The following is a 16,831-nucleotide window of genomic DNA, read 5'->3' on the forward strand; positions in this document are numbered from 1 at the left end:
TTTAGTCTTTTGTTGGACTCTTTGTCATACGCTTCCGCGTATGCATCTGCAATTTCAGCCTATTGTGGGATGATTCTGGAAGAATCCAGAATCGTGGATCTCCCTTTGCCTTCGCGAAAGATATTGTTTGTGTGCCCTCCCCACACTCCCTTCAATCAGAAAAAAAGAAAATTCTCGAAAAAACATCCTCTGGTGAGGGGTTGGAGCTGGAGCTGGAGCTGGAGCTGGAGCTGGGAATGGGAATGGGAATGGAAATGGACAGTGAATGTGGTGGTCTATGTACTCGACAGGGACCGAAATGCGAGTAACGGTAATGCAACAGCGCCCAAATATCACATTAACATCAACGACATGCTTCACTCTGTCGCTCCATCTCCATCTCTCCATCTCTTTCCCACTCTCTCCCACTCTTTTCTGGCTGTATGTGCGTGTAAATACATAATGTGCGCAAAAAAAGGACTTCGAAGGAGAAACAAAACGAAAAAGTAAAAAAATAAATACACATGGCAACAAAAAAATGGAAAAAAGTTTAATAATAATGATGAAAAAATGACCGAAACTTTGTACATGGCTTTGCCTCACACATACACAGGCCCACACAGGCCCACACAGGACACACGCGTAAGGACAGATAGGTCCAGCCCACGCCCGTGGCACGCCCACCCCCACTGCATGGCTGCCACCCAGTCCCCAATCTCCATCGTCCGCCCAATTGCATCGCACGCACGAAAATAAAATGCAAATGCAGCAGCAGCAGCCACCCAAGGGGATGGGACTGCGATAGAAGTAGGGTTGTGTAGGCCGGATATGCTGTCCGCCATGAGGCCATTGCATTTTTGTTAATCACACACACACACCCGCATACGCACACGCATACGCACACGCACACGCATACGCACACCGATGCGATTTATTTGGTTCATTTTTCCTCTTTTTGCGTTTCGGGTTTTGCTGTTTTGTTTTGCTCGTTTTCTCCACTGACATCATTTTTTTTCGCTTTATTTTGTGTTGTGTTTTCACTTTTTGTTTTGCTTGTTTTCTGCGTTGAGCGGAGATGGGGGTGCGGTGCGAATGTGCGATGATTCGGTGGGTGGGTGGCTCGTGGACAAATTACACATACGCCGCGTGGTGCATATATCGATACTGCATACATATATGGGAGATTCTGCGTGTGTGTGCGTATGCCTGTGTGTGTCCGTATTATGAAAATGACATTCTGGCAGGCTAAATAGAGATAGAGAGAGAGAGAGAGAGAGGGAAAGACAGAGAAGGTGAGCAGGAGAGAGTGAGAGGAAGGGGACCGTGACAAAGTGCGTGAGTTCTCTAGCTTCCTTTCTCTCACTCCCTTATACCCATACCCCCACCCACTCCTGATCTGCACCCACTTCCCACGCCTTCCTCCTCCCTTGAAGGCTCCATGATCCACTCCCCCTCCTCCTTACCATCGAATGCTGCTGCTGCTGCCTTTCCTCTGTACGTGGGTCCGCATTTGATTTTGGGCATTAGTGGGAAAGGAAGCAGGAGCAGGAGCCAGGAAGCTGGTCCACATGAAGGATTGTGCTCTGCCTCTCCCTCTCCACTCTCCACTCTCCATTCTCCTCACCTCTACATCTGGCAATTTCCATGGGGTCTCCCTGGACTGGGTATTTATCTATACTTTTGGATTATATTAACGTTAACGCGACGCCCCAGCAGCAGGCAACAGCAGCATTCAGCGCTCTTCCTATTTTCTTTATTTTTTTTTTTTTTTTTTTTAATATTTCTTTTTTTTTCACTGGTTGCGTGTGTGTGTTGGGGTTTTATATAAACAATAAATTGTTATGCCTACGCGCAGTTATTTATTTTGATTTTTGTGCAACTTTTTGTGCACTTTTTTCCCCATTCAATATATGTATAGATATACTCGTATATTCATGTACTTATATTGTCGGCACACACAGATCAATACTTGTGCTTGAGTGTGTGTGTGGGTGCGTGTGGTGCAAAAAAGGCAGCCATTTTTAAAATGTTAAAAATATAATGTAATGCTAGACCCAAGCGTGGACGGAGTGTCCGGGCTGTAGCTGTGGAGGAAGAGGTTCGTTTCGGCCCTTTAATCGGAGCTCCCAAAAAGCGTGCAGGCCTCGACACATACCCTGTCGGCCACGCCTATGCCAACGCCCTCGCCCATGTCCAGGTCCACATCCACATCCACATCCACGTCCACGTCCACGTCCAGGATCCATTTCCTGGTCTCTACTCTGTTCAGTTGGGGGTTTTTTTTTTGTTTCCCCCGGTGTTTCCATGCTTCTGCGCTTCGTTTTTTATGTTTACTCTGCTCTTAATGAAAAATGCCTGGACCACAAAAAATTAGCATAAACGTTTTTAATTGATTCCGTTAGCCAGGTGAGATGCAATTGCAACTGTCCAGCCAACCGCCACTGCCACTGCCACTGGACACCAGGCACTGGACATTGGAGAAGGAGAGCGAAAAGACAGAGAGCGAGAGAGAGAGAGAGAGAGAGGGAGATCCCCATGGAAACTGCCTTGTTTTTTGGGGCCAAAGGCCAAAAAGAGAAATCGTCGCGAGTGAGTGGCGAAAACAAATCCCGATCTCATGATGATGCGCCCAGCAAATGCGCCACACAAAGCACCAAAAACTTTCTACGGTCTCCCATTGCAAAACCTGAAGAATGCATCCAAGCATGCACACACAGAGACACAGAGATACACAAACACATACTGACGCACTCACACTCACACTCGCACTCGCCGATCGATCTTACATGATTTAAGGGCAAGCATCTCTGCGCCCCCCTTCCTCTTTCGCGAGTTTCTACTGCGCCTGCACGGCCCCATGCCAAGCCATAGAAAGCTGTGCGCAAATTGCTCAACAATGCCACCACAGCACCACCACCACCACAAGGGAGCGCTGCTAGCGGGAGGGGAAGGGGAAGGGTAATGCAATGGCAATGGGCAAGGGGCAAGGGCAGTGGCAGTTGCATGCCTGCCGAAACTCGTTTGTGTGTGCCAAAAATTGCAAACCCACAAATCTTCTTTCTTCTGTGTTTTTTCGAGGCCTCGAACAAGTTTGTGCTGGGGGCTTTGCTTTGTTTCTGTTGCTGTTGCTGTTGCTGTGTTTCGTTTCTGTTTTATTTTGCGTAATTTTTGTGTAATTTTTAGTGCCACTCACGATCACAAAAACCCACACATACACCATACTATACACCATATATCGGAACCATTGCATGGGTCTAAAAGTGGTGCTGCTTGCTGCTGGTGGCTCACATGTGTTGTTTGCCTCTGCTCCATGCCACTCTGCTCTGCTTCGCATTTCGGCAAATGACTTCACTATCTGGCTGCCTGCCCCTGTCCGCCCTCTTGCCCTCTTGCCCTCTGCAGCCTTCTGCCTGCCACAAATCCCCATTCCCCTTCTACAAACTACGCAGCGCTCGCTAACTGCGGGCTGTACTAAGTTTTCGGGGATCGGACTTGGTGACTGGAGTGAGCGAGCGAACGAACGAGCGAGGATCGGTGTGGAGTGGAGCGGAGTGGAGCGGAGCGGAGGGCATGGCAATGGGAATGAGGCGAAGCGTTTATAATTTCCAAAAACAAACTCGGGCGACGAACGCGCGGCCGAGGTTAACGGCTTCAATGCAACTTTTTTGAGGTTTCTCAATACAAGCGCAGCAAACATACACACACACACAACAAAGAGAGTGCATATGTGTAAGTATTCATATAACGATCGCAGCTCAGCGACCTAGCGAGGGCACAACACACAAAATTTAGGAAGTAGCCTGGAGAGAGACGACAGCGACTTCGACTTCGACTCTGAATCGGGGCTTCTCTTCTCTGTGTGTGTATGTGTGAGTATATGCACATTTCAAACTATGGCTACCTTTCCCCTCCTTCCACATGCATCGCCCGAAACAGGGACAGAAGTAAAGACCGAGAGAGCACGAACAAGACCAAGAGAGAGACGATCTTCGACAAGCTTCGTTATTTAGTCGTTCGGTCGCTTCGGCTGAGTAAGTTTGCCAAAAATTTTGCCAAAAATTGTGCGCTCTCCCGCTCCCTTACTCACTCACTCACTCACTCACTCACTCACTCTCTCTCTCTCTCTCTCTCTCTCTTTCACTGAGTCATTTCGGAGCTCCCCGCTCTGCTGCGTCGAGGTCTTTGTCGTTTGCATTACATAGATCGCTGACTGCTTCTCTCTGCCCCTCTCCTGGTTCAACGCTCGTTAGCTCCCCCTGCAACCGCACCCGCACCCGCACCCTCTGTTCCCTCTCTTGAACAGACCCTAGCACAGCTTTGCCTGCTTTTGGGGAAGACTGTACAAGAGAAGGAGCCTGCCTGTGACTCCGACACTGATTCGGAATGTGACTACGACTGTGACTCTGTGACTGGAGCATGGGACTTGGACTGTGGCACACACACACACACTCTAATACTGCAGCTGATCCCCAGAAGGGCTGGCAATGGGAATGGGAAAGGCTTCGCTTTCAGAGATTTCTGCATAAAATACGATCTTAGATTTCGGGTTTCTGTCTTTTGGGATCAATGCACTCATGGCATTCGAAAATCTGGCTCTCTTCTATGAGCCGAGCATTCGGCTGAAAGCGAGCTTTGTCAGTCTCATTAATTCCAATCCTTACAGCTCCTGTCCGCTGTTCTATGTACAGCGCTCCTGGAGGCTACACCGAGAGACTGAGCGACACACAGAAACGTCTCCACAAATCTTTGGGGAACTTTTAATCCCAAAAATTATGTATTCATTATCAATCACGCTCCTGGTTAACCGCCAATTTAGACGCACTCTGGCACTCTAACAACATCATCAACATGACAAGGACAATGACAAACAACAACAACAAAAACTACCAACGGGACTAGGAGCGACGGGATTATGGGCATTAAATGATTCGTCACACCCCCCGAACACAGGGCCGTAAAATAAGCAAACAATAAACAGCGAAAACTGGTAAAACAATTCACAAAACTACCAACGAACGAGAGCGACCCGAACCCAAACCCAAACCCAAACCCAAACCCAAACCCGGAACCAGAACCAGAAATCCAGCAACCGGCAAGCAGCAACCAGCATCACTCTATTATCCCATCAGAAATGCCGGAAAGTTCAAAGTTCAAAAAGGCTTAAATGCCACAAAAATCAACACTCTCTCGCATACACATCCACAGACACATGCACTCATTCGTATGAGGCCCAGACACATTCATACTACACATGTGTGCGTGTGCCTGCCTAATAGAGCAAGAACGGGTAGGATGTCGGGTGTGGGATGTGGGTATGGAAGAAGGGAATGGCTTAGAAGTGCCGCCAAGAGGCAAACCACTTAAGTACGCCTATACGTCGTAAAATTGCTGTGAAATTTTCACACTACAAAACTTTTGCCCCGAAACCCACAAAAACTCGAACAGCCAAAAACCCCAAAAACCCATACCCAAAACGCCCAGACCTGACTCGAAACCCAAATCGGAGCACGGAGGACGCAGGACGGGCCCGGGAGAGGACGAGTTAGAGTTAACACTAGAGTTCAGTGTTAATGATGATGAAGTTGTTGATAGGCGTGTGCCAGTCTGCCGGTGTGTGTGTCTGCAAATGAGCTAGATTTTAGGGCAGAAATTCATCATAAAATCACTTAAAATGATATTAACCACCCCTTGGGTGTGCCAGTAGCCAGTAGCAGGAGCAAGACCTGTCCCACCACACACACATGAGGCCATGAGGCCGGGCCCGCCTGTGGGATGGGATCGGATTGGATCGGGTAATTGCGTGTCAAAACTTCTCAACCTTTGACCTCCTGTGTGTCGCTCACGAAAACCCTTCCTGCTCTTTCCACTGTCCTCTGTCCCGTGCCGTCCTAATCCTTTGATGGGCCTAATCGTTGTCCCGCTTCCCCCGGTTATCCAGACACACACACACACACACAAAAACAGACAGGAACACACATACACACACACACACACACGCATATCATGCTAATTTGCGGACAGCCGCCTTCGTTTGACTTGGCTTCCGGTTCTTGTTCGGATAACGGCAACCGGACACCCCATAAAAACTTGGACCCGGCCATCGGGGTGCGGGGTGCAGACCTTATGCTCACTCATGTCAGCAGTGGGCTGGGCGAAGGGGCAGGACAAGGGGCAGGGAAGGGCAGGGCAGGGCGAGTGTGGCAGGCCAACAGCAACAAAAGTGGCACAAAAGTGTTCAAATCATTTTAGGGTTAATTTCCGCCTCCTTGGGACACGACACACACAAGCGCTGACTGCGCCTCCTCCCCCTTCGGATGGATCCTTGAAGAAGTTGGCGCTCTGCTAATTAATTCACATGATACCTGGGAGACGCTGCCGTTTCCCCTTACCCGCTTCCTACTACCCGCTACCCGTTGGAAGCTGTGGGTGGTGGTGTATCTATCATTTAAAAGCCACATCATGCGCTACGTTGGGAAAGTTACCCAAGAGTGAAATTGTTTGACGCAGCACGCATCGCACGACGCACGACGTACAAGGGCAACCCTTACCCAAGGACCTTACCTCATCCCTTAGCACCCACAAGCTAAACACATTTGTGGGTCAGTCAATCTACGACGTGCTGGGCGACGAGTGTGGAGAAATCCGAGAGTTTCACTCTTGAATTTCTAATAAATTCATGGGCCAAGGACAAGGGGCAAGAGACCAAGACCAGGGCCAGGGCCAGGGCCAGGGGCCCGAGCAGGAGCACGAGCAGGGGGCCGCAGTGTGGGTCTGTCTTTGGGAAAGCTGTTTAAGAGTGCTTTTGGGTGTCTCTCCCACATATCCACCCATCCACTTTGCCCACTTTCTCTCGCCCCCTTCTCTAGCTTGTCTGCCCTTCCTGTGTGGTTGCTTTTCATTCCTGGCTTTTGGCCTTCTGATGATTATGTGTGTAATTTCCAATTATGACTTCCTTTGACGTGGTTTCGTTTTTCCCGGGGCTAAAGAAGAATGCCAGTCCACGAAGCCGTGGGTGGGGGTGTGAGAGCAGCTGGTCGGACAGCGGCTGGGAGAGGGGGTGGCTTCGTTTAGGGGTCTTGGTCTGGCTCTGGGCTTAGGCTTATTTTATAAACTTGTCTACATCGACCCATGGTCGGTCTTCTTTTGTGTTATTGCTTAATTTGAATGCTCACATATGCTTTCCCCCAGGACATTCAGGATAACCCTCCCCGCCACAAACACTCACGCACACACAAACACACACACATGACCGCAAAAGTGATTCACACGCTCCGGGCTGGGGTCAAGGCGGTCTTTGGGCGTTGGGACTGCCGGGGGATTGCTTGGGGCAAGACCAAGACCAAGAGGGAGGGAAGCGCTCCTGCCTTTTTTGCCACAGCATCTTGGCTTTGCCTCCACAACGTGTGTCTGTCGCAGTCACTGGGGCTGGGATCATTCGGACTGGTCTGTCTGATAGCGAGGACGCTCCACGATACTCCTTGTCTGCTGTCTCTGCCGCCGCCTGTCGTCCGATGGTAATCCCTGCTTTCTGGTTATTCCTCCGACCCCACCCTCAACACATGTGTGTGTGTGTGGCTGTCCTGCGTGCCCGTGTGAGTGTGTGCCCGGGTGTCGCATTGGCATAATTTGTAGGTCATGCATATTTGGCATGTTTGACATGTTTTCTTGGTGTTTTACATGATAAACACTTAAGGCTGATAGCAAAATAAAGCACACACACGCACACGAACAGACAGAGGATGAAGGACTTGAGACGCACGCTTAGTAGCTGTATCGCTATCCGTGCGTGTGAGTGTGTGTATTTGTGTGGGCTTTAGGTTGGCTTGCGAGCAATTTCTTAGTCAATTTTGTATCGTTTCCGAAGAGAACTTAATTTGATTTTCTAGTGGGAAAACTTTGGCTTTCGGGCAAATGCGATTCCCTCGAAAGTGGTCAGCCCTTTAGACAACTCCTCACTCCACTCGCACCACTTACAATTGCTGCCTCCTGCCTCCTGAATGCTGCTCCTTTCACCTATTCGAAATTCCGACTCCGATGCGGATGCCGATGCCGATTTTGGGGCTGAAACTTCAATCAAATGCTAGCCGCACACTCGAGAGTGGGACAACCGGTTTGTGGAACATCATGGGAAACGAATAATGGGTGGAAGGGCTACCTCGGGGTAGAAGGGACAGTCGATCCCTCTCGGAACAAGTTTTGTTAGTTCCGCGTCGCGTCGCATCGCATTGCGTTTGCCGAGGCGTCCCAAGAGCGTAACATTTGTGCCCAATCAGGCCCCGTGGTCCAGGGGTCCAGGGATCCAGGGCCAGGGAGATGGACAGCAGTCCAGGCCACGTTGTAGGCGCATGTGCAACGGCGGCAGTCGAAAGCTCGCATCGGTTTCGGCTCGATCACAAGCTGCACTTTTCTACCCGTCTCCTCTCCTCTCCTCTTCTCTCTACTCCACTCCACTCAACTCGACTCCACTCGCATTGACTCCACTCAAAGTAGGGGAAGGGACAATGCACAGGCCCCTGCACCATGCCTCTGCCATTGCAGCTCTCAATCTTCGGAGCTTTCTATGTAGGTCGCTGCAATTTAATACTTGAACTCAAAGTGCTCTGCTCTCTGCCTGTGTTTGGACTCGTCCCCGTCCCCGTCACCATCCCCATCCCCATCTGGGGCCGATTTCGTTTTCGCTTTGGGCCCAGTTTCTGGCTCGCTAATGCGCTTCGTTTTTCAAATCGTCCTCTCAGAGACCTCTGACAGAGGCAGAATGCAGTTTCTGGCCAAAACAGGTTTCGCCAGGGACAGAGAAACTGCAGTGGCATCTATCTGGATGGAGCTGCCATTGCCCCGTTCCAGGCTCTTCCTCCGATTAAGACATCAAACCGCAAGTCGTCGCTCGAGCGTCGATAACGTCCCATAAATTAGGCGACCCTTTAATCAACGACCAACCAACCGCCTGGCAGTATCGGGAACAGCTCTAGCCTGACCTATAGACGGAGAAACGTCTTGAGGGCTCAACAGGCGCCCTAAAAGAGCCGGCTGGGGGATGGCCAGTCACTACAGGACACCCCAGGATAGCCCATATCAGGGCGGGCTTGGTCAATGGGCAGAATGCGAAGCAGGAGCAGGAGCAGTCAGTCGGCAAAGATGTGTAGGCACACGAGTATTCCACACGATTTGTTGGTGCGTAGCCGTGACAACGACATCCACATAAGGACACGCGCCACGCGCACACACAAACATATAGACACACATGTGATGTGTCTGGTTGCCAGGATTACTGGGGCAGACAGATGGAGACGTGCCCCGGGAAGGGGGTGACTGCTTGACTGCTGCCATGGCAGCAACAGCGCTTAGCCTTAGCCTTAGCCCGGTCTTCAAGGTCACTCGGAGCCGCATTAAAGCTGCCTTAAAGGACCCGGCACCTCAGCAGCTCAGCAGCAGGTCGGCAGCCAGCCCGGCACCTCCCTGACAGACAAGGACGACTCGGTCGCACATACACACAGACACACACAAAAAGACACACGCAGTCCCATACAGGACTTTGAGGCCAAGCAAGTTGCAACCTGTTGAGAACCACAGCTCGAAGAGAAAGAATCGAGAGAGAAAAGCTAAACGCGAGAAAATTCCTTTTGGTAGAGAGACGGCGACTCGGTGACTCGACGGGATACTCGTACAGGAGCAGCAGAGACCGAAGCCAGCGTCGGCAGCAGAGTGTGTGTTAGGTGGGAGGAGGGAGAGGTGGGTCCATACCACCCACAAAAGGCAAACTTCATTCACGGCCTAATCTATGCCTGGGTTCTATGGTCAGCGGTGGTAGGACTCTTCAGCTTACAGGTGGTTTTCCATATGCGTATGTCTCTGTGAGTGCGGGTCAGTAGCTCGAACTTCGAACTGTCAGCTGGTTGGGTAATTAGAAACGTTCTTGAGTCCTGGCCCTGGACACAGGCTACCACAGACCACAGCTCACAGCACACAGGCTGGGCAGGATACGACCGGGAGGAGCTTTTGTTACCACATTCGGAGAATGACGTCTGGCATCAGTCAAGCCCGGGCTCGGTTTCGGTTTCGGTTTCGGTCTCTGTCTGCCACCTCCCCCCCAAAAGGACGTTCCCCACAGCCAAAGAATGGACTCTCAAGGTCGCTCTTGCCCCCCTTACCCCTCCTCCTGCACATCTACCTGTTACCTTTGCCCCTATTTCCCAGGCAGCCTTGAAACGTCGTTCCCTTGTTTTTTTGCTGGCCTGCGTTTTGGCGTGGAAATTTATCAGTTTCGCCGTACTTTCGCATGCCTTTTTCTAGCGTTTGCTTGGGAGCACTTATTCTTGTTGTAGTCGCCGACCCCCCCACCCCATCACATGACAGCAGCAAAAGAAAAACCTGACGTCGATGCCGCTGTCGACGTCGACGTTTGTGAGCTGAAGGAAAAACGACGTCAACGCAACGAGAGTGAAAGTCTTGGTTGTGCAACCCACATGGGGACGTAGCAGCCGCACGCACTCACATACACACCCACACAGGCACACAAACACACACTTACACAGCGTTGACGTCAACGCCGACGCCAATGCCGACGTCAACGCCAACGCCAACGCCAACGCGAGGCGAACGCCAATACTACTGCCATCGCACACGACGAGGCTCCTTTTCGTTGTTTTCGTCTCATTTTCTTCGCCATTTTTTGTTCATTTTCCCTTCCGATTTTTTTGTTGCTTCTGCTTCTGCTTCGGCTGCTGCTGCTCCTGTTCCAGCTTTGGCTTGCCAGCGATTCTGCTGCTACTGCTACTGTTTATTTTGGTCGCTGGATTTTCCCCACGCCCCCCACTCAAACACCCACTCCTGCTCCTGCCCCGGCCCCTGCACATGCTTCCTACCTCTCTGCCGGGAAACATTTTTCTTCTCTTTGGCTGGATGCTACTTTACTTTTTTCCTTCTCCACGCAGCAAACTTTTCTCAACTTTTTCTGTTCGGCTCCTTTCATTTTTTGCTTCTCTTCTGTTGTCAGAAGGCAGAAGGGGCAGGATGTGGAGCGCGCCTCTTAGCTGGATTTTACTTTGCCGCTCTCTTACGTGAATAGTTTGTTAGTTAAGAGACTCATGCCAAAAAGACGCCGAAGCCCCCGGCATGCTCTGCTACAGCTTTCTTTTCTGTGCTGGGCACTGGATCGTGGATGCGTGGGTGTTTACCTTCCGATAATTATTCGAGCTTTTGCTTCAAGCTTCTACGGTTTCTGACTCTGCTTAGTTCTCGATCGCCAGCGAAGCTTCAAACCGCAACTCAGAGCTTGAGCTCTCTCTCGGACGCAGGCGGCAGCGACGCCAGCAGCGATCGGCGAAGCTAGCAGCGATCGTTCCATGTAGAATTCATGTAAAAATAATGTAAGATTCCATTTGGAGACGTCCCGACATTCGATCTGTATCCAAAATACAATAAAACATTTGCAATAAAATCAACTAAACAGGTTAATATTTTTTTGGACAACGGACGTTTTTCACCTTGCCGCAACGGCAATGGGTATAGCTATAATGGTGCAGATATGTACAAACATATGTAGCGGGCCTATAACTACAAATTGGTAAAGTTTGTCAAATTTCTGGACCGGTTTCAGTCGTCAGGTGGCTCCATTGGCAAATGCATCTCTGTGTAGTTTATATGTATCAAAATTGAATAGGAATTTATTTTTACCGGCTTATATGGTTCGAGGGGCGCTACCGCAAGACGCGCGGCGCGCAGCCGATCCGAATACGAACATGCAGGAAAGATAACTGTTAGACTAATATACATACGAGGAAAATTAGATCTAAACTTACTAAGAGAATTAGGCATGCATTCAAAATACAAATGCCACTACAATTACTAATTACTAGAAAGGTGAGTGAGGATTAGTAATTTAATAAGCGGAAGCGAATTAGTGGTGGATATAATCTGGTTGAGTGAATTATAATCCGACCATAATACCCTAAACAGTTCATGCAAGGAATAATTCGATCTAAAAATTTACTATACTGAGTATCGTGCATAAATGTAGAGTCGTGGCCTTAGCTGTCCATCACGAATTTCAAAACAAATAATTTTGCCTGATAAATGAATTGACCAATTTTGAAGCGTAATTTGATTGCGTAAGCATTACGCACTTTGTCCATATGGTCACTTGCTATGAGTTCTGCTATGTAGACGAGCCTCCCTCGCAGCTCTCGTCAGATGAGGAAAAGTGATACAACGATTAAGAGCGTTGGGAGAAGCAACCAAACAATAACAATAAAAATAACAAAACTAAAAGTTGTGCTGCGTTTAGAGATCTGTTCACTGCTCCTTGTACTGCCATAAGCCGCGTAGCCGAACAGAAAGTGAAACCACAGAATCTCAGAGAAAAATCTGCATGTTCCCAAACAAGGCCAATCCATTGGTACTATCAAAAAGATGAGGTGAATCCAAAAGTATCCTCTATAAAGAGTGCTGTTGAGATTTATTTAGAGTTGTGTTATGCTACTGCAGGGCCGTCCGGACCGTAATGGGATGAACATCCTTATATATTATCCTTATGCTCACTTCAATACGGTCCGGAGGGCTCTGCGTTGTCCTAACTAAAAGTCACAAAAGGAAGAGCTTTGGAATACGTCAAGGTCTATCTAAGCAAGTCAATAAATTTTAGAGAAAATAGATTTCAGTCGAAACAAAATTTAGCATCTTTCATTAGGAAGCTGCCAAGCCATTTGGAGAAATTTTCTAAACCTGAAAAAAAGCATCTTGCAACAACTTTGTGACATGGTGATGGGGGAGTGTAGATGGAGGGATGCATGCCTATGGCAGGTGAATTCGATTTGGTGGTAATGAGGGGAATTATAAAAAAAAGATTTACTTTAATATTATGACGGAAACAAAAAGAAAAAAAATTGATTAAAGCACTACGTAGGCTTGTGTGTTTCGAATTTTAAGCTTTGAAGCTCTTTTGAATCGATGAACGATGCTTCGAATGGAAGTGAGTACCTCTATTCTATATTGTAATTTCCACACTTGCGATTCAGCTTGCGATTGGTCTTGGTTGGAAAAATGCAGAGTGATTTTCTTCGCGATTTTGTGGTTCCTTTTTGGCGACCATTGGATGTGTTTTGAGATTGAATATTAGAGATTATATAATATTCCCCAAAACTAGAACTAGGCGTGAATCCGTGTCCAAAAAATTCTTGCCCAAAGGGTGTAGCGTGCAGGTGTGGGATAGCTGTCGTTTACCCATACTAGTATGAAGAGATTTCGTGTGCACCTCTAGCTATGCTCTGACTAAGCTCGCCGGATTGTCGGGGTTCGTTCTACTCTCTCCTATCACATACTGACACACACTCGCATAATGTTTTAGGTGCACATTTAAAAATTAAAAAAAAAAGAAGAACCAAACATAAAACTAACAACAGAATCCAGGTTTAACCGGAGCAAGGAATTGGTTAGGGGACTAACAAGTTGGTTGTGGAAAGTGTGGACATACTTATCAATTACTCTACTCAAATGATGAAAAACTCCGGTGTTAGTGAGAATCTCTATCTTCTCTACCCTCCAAACCTATGCTATACAGGTAACCAGACCGTATAGACCCTTGAATATCGTTAAACAGTTATCATCCCACCACTTCGATCATGCCTTTCTGAGGACGGACTCCTGAATTTAGAACATATTATGGTTGTACTTCAAAATCAATATCATTATATATATATTTCAATAAATCCCTAATCATATAATTAAATTCTTGGAGGGGGGTTTTCTTAACTTATAATTCAATTCATTTTTTTTGCTGTGTCTCGATAGCTTAATATATATGTAAAGAATTGAGAAGAAATATTAGGAAAAATAAAGATTTAAAAATGACCATCATATATGGGTAACATATTCTAAAGGGGTGAGAGGTACCAATACATTATGGTTACGGATATATAAAGGTGATATCAATAGAAAAATATATGTAACACGCAGGTTACTTCCCAGCTCAGTGCATATATGTACTTGTTCTTATTTACAAACTCACAGCGCTTTTGGTAGGCTAGTACCGTTTATTCCATCCGTGATCGTTGAGCTCAATGATGACGTTGGTGTATACTTCTAAGGAAAAGAAAAGATATTTCATACGAGTATATATGCACGTGAGCGTACTAGAGTGTACTGCTTTGTAATCTCAAGAAAAATTGCTCTCAAGAAATGTTGCTCTCATTCCCATTAGTTTCCAAAAACCATTATGTTGGCTGTGTTACATAACTAACTATAAAACTGTATACATCGTGTGACGAAAGAGAATGGTTTTAGCGTGGCACATGAAATCTAGAGGAAAAAGGGGCGTGTGTTACATCAACGAGTAACTACGATCCTCTATTGACGTGGTCGAGAGACATGTCAGCCAGGCTGAGTAGGACTGCGCCTCCGGAAGTATCCAACAATAATGCAATCAATTCGAGTTCATTATTGGGTGTCGCTGGCGCAGCTAAATCAGTTGACGATGGGGTACATTAGCTCCTTAGCTTGACTTCAGGTTGCCGATCCGATTCGACGTCGGTCTGCGGACTACACTTTCATTGGAGGCTCGATAACGGGTGGAATCAATGACGCCAAAAATAAAGTTCCGGAGGCGCCTCTTGGTTTTCGCCGTGCATCCACACGGTTGTTGAGGCTTTCGACAGACAACGCCAAGCTGCAGGTCTCGCTGTTCGGTGTTTTCCCGCGGGTTCACTACTTGTCTTTTCGACCCGCCCCACAACTCTCGTAGACCACACCGTATATGCACTCCTATGCAACTGATGATCGCACGAGCAGTACCGTGGCTACGGGCCGCCGTCCAGCTAGGTTTTTTTTTACACTGCTTTCCTGGGTAAATCTCCTGATTCTCGGTCTTAATTGAAACTCAACTCAAGAGGTATGACGTAGATGCCAGAACTGTTCGTTGGCTAAATATATATATATATATATATATATATTTATTTATTCCCGAGTAAACACGTCCGCTTTAATCAATCGATTCTCAGTCAATAACTCCAGCCCAACTTCTGCCAGTTCAGCTAAGCGGTACCGAACCAAAAGATCGAAGATCGGATGATATTTGGAAACTTTAACTGCATAATCGGATGATCTTAGGAACTTTAACTGCATAATCGGATGATCTTTCGCCCAATTGAGCGAAATTTTGGTCAAGGTTTTAATCTATGCTCTCCCTACGCTACGCTACTCTCTTGGGTCAAGGTAAACGTGACGTCTTTCGCTTAAATGCGTGCGCTGCGCGCCGACTCTCTTTAGAAAGCTTTTCGGAAAGCTTGCAGCTTACGATCTCCACTTTCGGAGTTACTATGTATCTGCACTTTTAAGCATTACCAAAAGAAAACTGTGCTTATCCGTGATGTTCCATACTCTTTCCCTAAATTCGGCCCCTACAAGGGCAAGAACAAAGCTAATTAAAAAGTGTTAAATGCTAAACAAATTTGCCAATCTTATAGTAAATTTCATAATTTATAGGATGGACTATTTTTCTTTTGAAAATCGCTATTGAAAATCTCTTAACACAGCAATAAACTCAAAAGTTACGGCTGGTACTGTCTGGTACTGTGTGTCTATATATATATATTTATTGCAGGCCTGGTGCCGTCGAGCCTAACAGAAGTGTCCCCTTTAAATGAAAATTAATTTTTAAAATATCTCCCGATCCAATTTCGTAAAATTTTGCGTTTAAGAGCGTGGTCTTCACGTTCTCTGCTTTGCACAGTGGGGCTTATCCGATGTTGAGTGATTACCTAGTGAGTGCTTTCAATTGAGAACTTTCCACGGTCTTAAGAAATGAGAAAATCGGATTTTCAGTTTTGGAGATATGAGCTTTAAAAGTTTCAATCTATTTTTATGCACACACTGCATGATTAAGGTCAAATAAAAAGTAATCTATGTCAAGTATGTTTCATTTTCCTTTCACTATTTTAGATGCATTCATTGTTAGCAATCTAATTTTCTAATTTTTAAAATGTTCTTTGAATATAAGAAGAATACAGAATGTAAAAATGAATTGAAATTCATTTCAATTTTTAATATCAAATTAAGTGAAAAAAGTTAAGCTTTGAAAATTGATTGTAAAGACTTTCATTCCCTCACACTATATGCCATAATAATATTCACAACGATAAGTGTCGGTATCTCTCAATATACATTTATTCAACCCCCGTGGTAGACTTTTCGTCGGCAAATTTAGATCTAGATCTTGGCCCACCCACCGTCGGGCCTCTCTCCGCCATTTGCATCTTAGTTGATCTAGACTCTCTATCTCCATCTGCAACGTGGGAATTCCTGAGAATCTTAAAGAATGCAATGGCATTCGGATAGATAAGAGCAGCCAGCGTTTCAGCGTTTGATTAATGTATTTCTTGTCTATTGTCGATTTCGACGAGATAGCTCTAAATTCAGCTATCGTTCGGATATCACGTTTGTAATAAGATTATGTGATTACCTTGGGGGGGCCAGAACACTCGGGCGATTGTTGGCCCCGCCGCATCGCGGCGCATACGAAAGCCAAGAGTCGGAAATAAAAGATAGATGTTTTCGCTCGCGCATGGTGTGATATGGCATCGCACTAGAACTGGAAGATTATGTGTGGATGCCCAGGTGCAAACAAATCGTCTCCGAACGTAAGTTCACACCTATGGCACAAACATTCTCATAGTTAATGTAGATGGCAGTTTGAAAGTGTTTACCCAGATTGTTCCCATGGCGTAAACTTCTGACCGCCTGAGGGGTGCACAACATAAGAATAAAAAAACCAAGTTTTCTTGGAGCACGTATCTGCAGATTAGTTTTAGATTTAAGCTTTAATTTATCTTTACGCCATCTATCTTTATCTTTAGTTTACCTA

General features: G+C 46.9%; 1 protein-coding gene across 1 annotated transcript in view; it reads left to right on the plus strand.

The window, feature by feature from the left end:
• LOC108165255 (mucin-5AC) overlaps nucleotides 1-16,831 on the plus strand; it is an 84,998-nt gene that overhangs the window by 60,742 nt on the left and 7,425 nt on the right. The gene's annotated exons all lie outside the window — the stretch shown is intronic.

The sequence above is a fragment of the Drosophila miranda genome, chromosome XR (assembly GCF_003369915.1).
Source record: "Drosophila miranda strain MSH22 chromosome XR, D.miranda_PacBio2.1, whole genome shotgun sequence".
Lineage (NCBI taxonomy): Eukaryota > Metazoa > Arthropoda > Insecta > Diptera > Drosophilidae > Drosophila > Drosophila miranda.